Here is a 6,424-nt window from a genome sequence, read left to right as displayed (position 1 = left end):
TTCTTCTCCTTAATCTATATTGATTTAGAGTATTCTACAAGTTGTTCTTCCTATTTTGTAATAATCTAGAATGTTTCGTAGACCATCCTAGCAAGTATAAATAGAGTTTTTAGGTTTAGATTTAGGAAATTTTTTTTGGATATGAAATTACAGGAAGAAGAAATCTATAAGAGAGAAAGTGTATATACTATTTATTTGATGAATTAATTAGAAGAATACTATTATCTATCTCTTTCTAGTGTTGGTTCCCTTTTGTTTTTGCTTCTATTGAGTTTTAACTCTGCATCATTTTTAGTATCAGAGCTTGGGGAAAGCTTCTAAGGCACTTGGGGAAAGCTCCTAAGGCACTTGGGAAAAGATTGGGGAAAGCTTTTAGCTTCTAAGGTGAATTGGATTTTGTGACAGGTTGAGGAAAGAACCTATAAGTGTGGCCAAAAGACTAGGTTGAGTGGAGAGAACCTAGATAGGAGAAAATGGTCACAAGAGGAGATTTATCTCATGATAAGAGGATACTTTTAGATGAATGGATTTCATAGTGGAATTTTCAAAACAAGAAGAAGGAAGAAGCAAGAAAAAGAGCAAAAAAGAAAAGGAAGAAAAGAGAAGAGGAAGCTAGAATAGATCAAGATATACAAGAATAAATGTAATTCCTAATGTAGGAATTGAGAAAGCACGAAGAAAATTTAGTGTGACTAAAAGAGGAATTGTAGAAAAATATGGAAAAATAAAATACAGATCTAGAGCATCAACCAATTCAGATTACAAAAGCCTATAGTAAGACATTGGAAGAGAAGAGTTGTCCATTGAAAGAACAACTTGATCACATTGATGCTGATATACCAAATGAACAGATCGATGCTAACATACCAAATGAACACAGTGATGCAAATATACAAAGTGAGCAACAACATGTTTTTGATGAAACTTATGATACAAAAGTTCTTGAAGATAGGAAAGAGGTTGAAGTGGTAATTGTTGATGAGCCTTGTGATGAAAAGGTTCATAAAGATGGAAAAGAGCTAGATGTGATGGTCCTTAATGCAACCAAGAAATGGCATTTGAAGTTAAGAAAGAAGGTGGTCTGGCCTATTAAAAGGATACTAGCAGCAAGGAAGAAGACTTGTGATGAAGCTAAGACGATAGAGGAGGCTCCAATAATGATGAATTTGTCTCCAAGCATGGAGATATTGCAACATAAAGACATCACAACAAAGGATGCAACAATTCCTACAGTAACCCAAATTGGTGAAGTCATATTTAATGAGATTCCATCTAATCCATTCATTGTAGGTTTGTAGGAGTTCTATCTAAATATGGCAAAATTTTATGCACATATGACAGTTGATTTGGATACTAGTCAAGAGTACAAATAGCAAAGACCAAAGAATTGGAAGGCACGAAAGAGGAAGGCCAATCCAAGGGACTTGGATTCTATTGTCCCTAAGAGTATGGTGCAGGAGCACCCACATAAAATATTTTGGATGTGATTTCTACATGAGCTGACTTGAGGAATTTATTTTGGTTTCGTCATCAGGATAAGATCTTTTCTTGGGATTCGTTCAAACCATTGTGGGGTCATTCTTCTCCTTATTCTATATTGATCTAGAGTATTTTGTAAGTTGTTCTTCCTATTTTGTAATAATCTAGAATGTTCTGTAGACCATCCTAGCAAGTATAAATAGAGTTTTTAGGTTTAGGTTTAAGAAATTTTTTTTGTTTATACGAAAGTACGAGAAGAATAAATTTGTAGGAGAGAAAGTGTATATACTGTTCATTTGATGAGTTAATTAGAAGAATATTATTATCTATCTATTTCTGGTGTTGGTTCGCTTTTGTTTTTGCTTCCATTGAGTTTTAACTTTGCATCATGACGTCAACTTTTTTTGAATGTTTGCATGAACATAAATAATCTGACATGTTCACGTGAACATGGTAAATTGAATTTCTGACTATCAAGAAACTTAGTTGTGTATGTTCACTATGAACATGTGTTTGCAACGAACTCATAAAACATGTTCACTATGAACACCATGTTCACAACGAGCATATCAATTTACAAATTTTTGATCCTTTTTTCTAAAAAAAATAAAATTGGCTCTTTTGATGCTCAAAATTGAAAATGATTGATCTCCTACTGTAAAATAAAAAATGTCAATTTGTGTTGTTCGGAGCAAGCTTTCCAATGACTATAATTGTAATACATGTTATATTCATTAAGACTTTCAAATATGAGTTTAACTCATTATAGGTTCATTACCAATTGAACATCAACTAATTTTGACACTTTAGAAAAATTAGTAAATTAGGTCAAATTTTTTTTGAAAAATATCTAGGAAATAGGTTATTGAGATAGCTTTCTATTTTAGAAAAAAAATAGATTTATGATAAATTGAGTTCAAGTTATCTATGTCAAAACAAACGTATGTCTAAATTACGATTGGTGTCATTTCAAATCTTCATAAACTATACAATATTCAACCAAATTGAATCAAACCAAATGCATCCTCTAGATATTGATGTTAAAAATCCAATGCCAAAAGAATTACCTCATTGTATTTTCTAGAAAAAAAGTTATGTGTGTCAAACAGACTGACACTCTTTAAAAATATTGAATTTTAAGATGTGCCACTTTTCAGAGAAGAAAAAATTGAAATAAATTTTTTTTTTTTTAAATTTAAAAAATAATTACAAAGTAGGAACAGAGTACTACAAATCACTAGTTTATGTCATCTTGAAATTATTCATAGTTTTAAAGATATAGTCACTCGAACGTGAGGTCTATTTCAAAAATATTGATTTCAGTGTCAAAATTGGTCAAAAAGTGGAACCCATTATTGTGGGATCACCCGCTGAATAAATCACTAAGGTAATGTCTAGTTTGTGGTTTGAAGTTTGAAATTTATTTTTAGATGTTGTAATTTATTTAGTAATAATGTAATTAATCCTTGTGAAGGTTGTCAAGGCATCAATGACCAACTTCCTAGAGGAATAAAAAGTTATCATATTACAAAGATTTTTCAATCGTGTGTTTTTTTGATGCTATGCATATTGAAAAGAATGTAATAGAGATACTATGGAAAATATTGGATGAAAGGCATCATAGAGAAAAAATTGCTAAAATTTGTACTGACACCCATGAATCCAATCATGCACTGAAAGATTTCATTGAATCAAATAGCAATGGAGACCACATAAATATGTGTGATCATATCCCAACATCCATAAATGAGGTGTCATTCTTCATGGCCTTGATGTTGTCTCTTCTTTTCTATTAAAAAGATGTTTTCAGTAATTTGATACTTATGATTATTGTGGAGAAAGTGCCTAAACTCATTGAACACGTGCTTTCGTAAACTTCTTGAAAGATAAAATTTTATCTTCGGACCACAAGATAGACATACAAATTTTCACTATGTTTGAAGACCTAAAAGATCATGTACAATTATCATGCACAACTTAAGCATACAACGATAATGTGTAAGCACTATAAAAAAAATAAAAATATGTGACTTTAGCAATATAACATATTGCAAAAATGAGTTAGCCTAGGAGCATCATGTATTGTCCATACAAGCATTGCATGGAATTAAAATTGTCTTTGTCCTATTGATCTAGAGATGTCATACATAGTGACCCCATTGCATAACTTCAACAACTCATTAATAAGGGGCTCAATATAGACGTGCATATCTTTAACTTGGTACTTACCTAGTAATTGAAAGAATAAAAATATTACATAATTATTATGGCCATTTTGATGCATTATTTTAAAATTTATTTAGATAAATATTAATGAAAAAATACCTGGTACAATCATTGACAACATTATGTGCTCCCTCCTTATGAAAATCCAAGGAAGAATGTTATTGTTAATAACAAAAATATGCTACACTAAGTAAACATATCTCATATCTCCAAATGGATTGACACCATCCACTGCTAATGAAAGCTTGAGACTATGAGGTTCTTCTTTAAAGTGTGGTTTGTTTCTTCTATCTCTTTAAATGTAAAACCATCCAAAGAAATTCACATAATGTCATCTTGACTTCTATTGCATGCATGGAAATCCATAAATTGTGCCAAGCTAGTGCACCTAAATAATTATTGAAGATGTGAAATAATAGAAATGTACCGAAGAACCTTGTGAGGCACATTTTTTGTTATTTGATCTAACCAATATCTACTAGTATGACAATCAGGGCATTCTATTATAAATTCATGTTGTTTATGATGTAGAATGTGATCATTGGGACATGCATGTATTGTTTGATACTTTATTGTAGTTTGATTCATAATGGTAGATAATTCTCGATTCAAATGAGGTAGAAAATTTAATGATGGTAACAAAAACTCACCTATCAATCTACAAAAATTATTAATATAATAAATAGTAATGGTATGTTAATATTAAAGATGACAAAAATGGCATACCTTAGCATACATGATATTGCTACATTGGATAAACAATTCATAACCTTGAAGTTCACTGACAATAGTGTAGCAGAGAAAAGAGTATTTTGGGAGCCTTCATATATGGGCCCGTGTGCCTTCTCAAGTATAGGTATATCAAGACCATTTTCATCATCATTATCAGACGCGCTCATATCATCATCATTACCATCTTCATCAGCTGTGCCAATACCATCTTCTTCAATCATGTCCTCTGGTACATTATCATCTTCTTCCATGGGAGTGTTAACCTTAGCTTGGATATTCACACCTCCATGTTCTTCCAATTGGAAATACACGTTCAACAATTGACAAAAATCGTGGGCCCCTTCAATGTGACCATGTTGCTTACAATGACACTAGACTATTGTGATTAGAATTCTTTGATTTTTTAAGTGCTTACACTTTTTGCAAGGACAATACCATATATCATCTTTTACTCAGATTCAAACCATAATCTAGCAATTCTCTCATTATTTTGTTCTTGGTTCATATAGTTAGGCATGGTCTTTCTTCACAAGAAAATATATTTGAAAAATTATTGGACATGTTGTACTTAATGTTTATATTTGCACATATGGTTTTGAAATAAAAAATTGGTGTAGTTAATGTGTATATTATAATATCTGCAAAATTATTGGACACGTACTTAATGTTTATATCTGCACATATGGTTTTGAAAGAAAAATTTGGTCTCCTTACTTACAGTGCCTACCCCTAGTTTACATTTTGTTATTATTGCCGAACTCTTTTAGACTAGTTTTATACTTGATGATTAGTAGCATTATTTTTTAGATTATTAGATATTATTTCATATTCAGTTTATTTTATGATGAGACTACTAGGTACTCTATACTTCATATATGCATGATGATTATTATAGTGATTTCAATTATTGATGATGATTAGTTAGATGGATTATCATATGTGTTTTATTATAGATACTTACCCCATACTGCATGTGTATGGTGTGAATGTATATTTTCTTTATATATGGCATTTCTGATGTGGTTAAGGGAGTCATAACCACCTGCTAGTTAGGATCTATATGATGCACCACTTCTTGCTATTTCTTGTTTAACTTCGTATATATGTGTTTGTACATGCATGGATTTTATGTAGATTGTAGGTACCGGGTATTGACTTCCCTGAATTGCTAAGATGAGCATACCCTATCACATTATCTCAATGGTAAGAGAGGGGAGATAAATTCTTAAGTCCAAATCTTAACCTTTAAGCCCGTTTTTTTGAAAAAAATAAGACAAATATCTAAGTTGGTTACCTTCTAAATGCATTGTATGATGTAAATTCATGATTATAACCCTTTAGTTTGATCTTGTATGTGGTTTGCTATGATGGGTTTTTGTATTTTGTCCTATAGGTCTTTGGTGATTTTTCTATTAATTAAGTCTAATTAAAAGATTAAATTAATGATTTAATTTAATGAAAAATTATTATGATATTTTTAATACTTAATTATAATTAATTAATTGAAAAATTAATTAAATAAAAAGAATTAAATTTAAAGATAAAATTATAAGTCTAATTTTAGAGCATAATAATATTTATTTAATTTAATAATAATATATTTAAGAGATCATTTTTAAACAAATGCTAAATATTATTATTACTTAAGTTAATAAATATTTTATTAATTAACACTTCAAAAATAAATTAAAGAATGAAAAAGATATTAATTTATTAAAGAGTTTTAAGATTGCATAAAGTATGCATGAGATTAAAATTTAATAAATTAATTAAAAAGAGAAGTCAAGTGAATTTAAATAAAGATATTTTATATTGCAATAAAAGTGTATGAAAACACAAAAGAAAAATAATAAAGAGTTAAAGAGTTGTGAGCAAGGAGTCCTCTCAGGTGATCGCACAATTAGTATCCCAAATTTAGGAGAGAACTCCTTATCAACAATTGAGGGTTCATTTTCAAAGGACCGTGAATTTTGGAGAAGGAATTTTC

The sequence above is a fragment of the Cupressus sempervirens genome, chromosome 6 (assembly GCF_028749045.1).
Source record: "Cupressus sempervirens isolate cs-2001-9-10 chromosome 6, ASM2874904v1, whole genome shotgun sequence".
NCBI lineage: Eukaryota > Viridiplantae > Streptophyta > Pinopsida > Cupressales > Cupressaceae > Cupressus > Cupressus sempervirens.
This window is presented reverse-complemented; position numbering follows the sequence as displayed.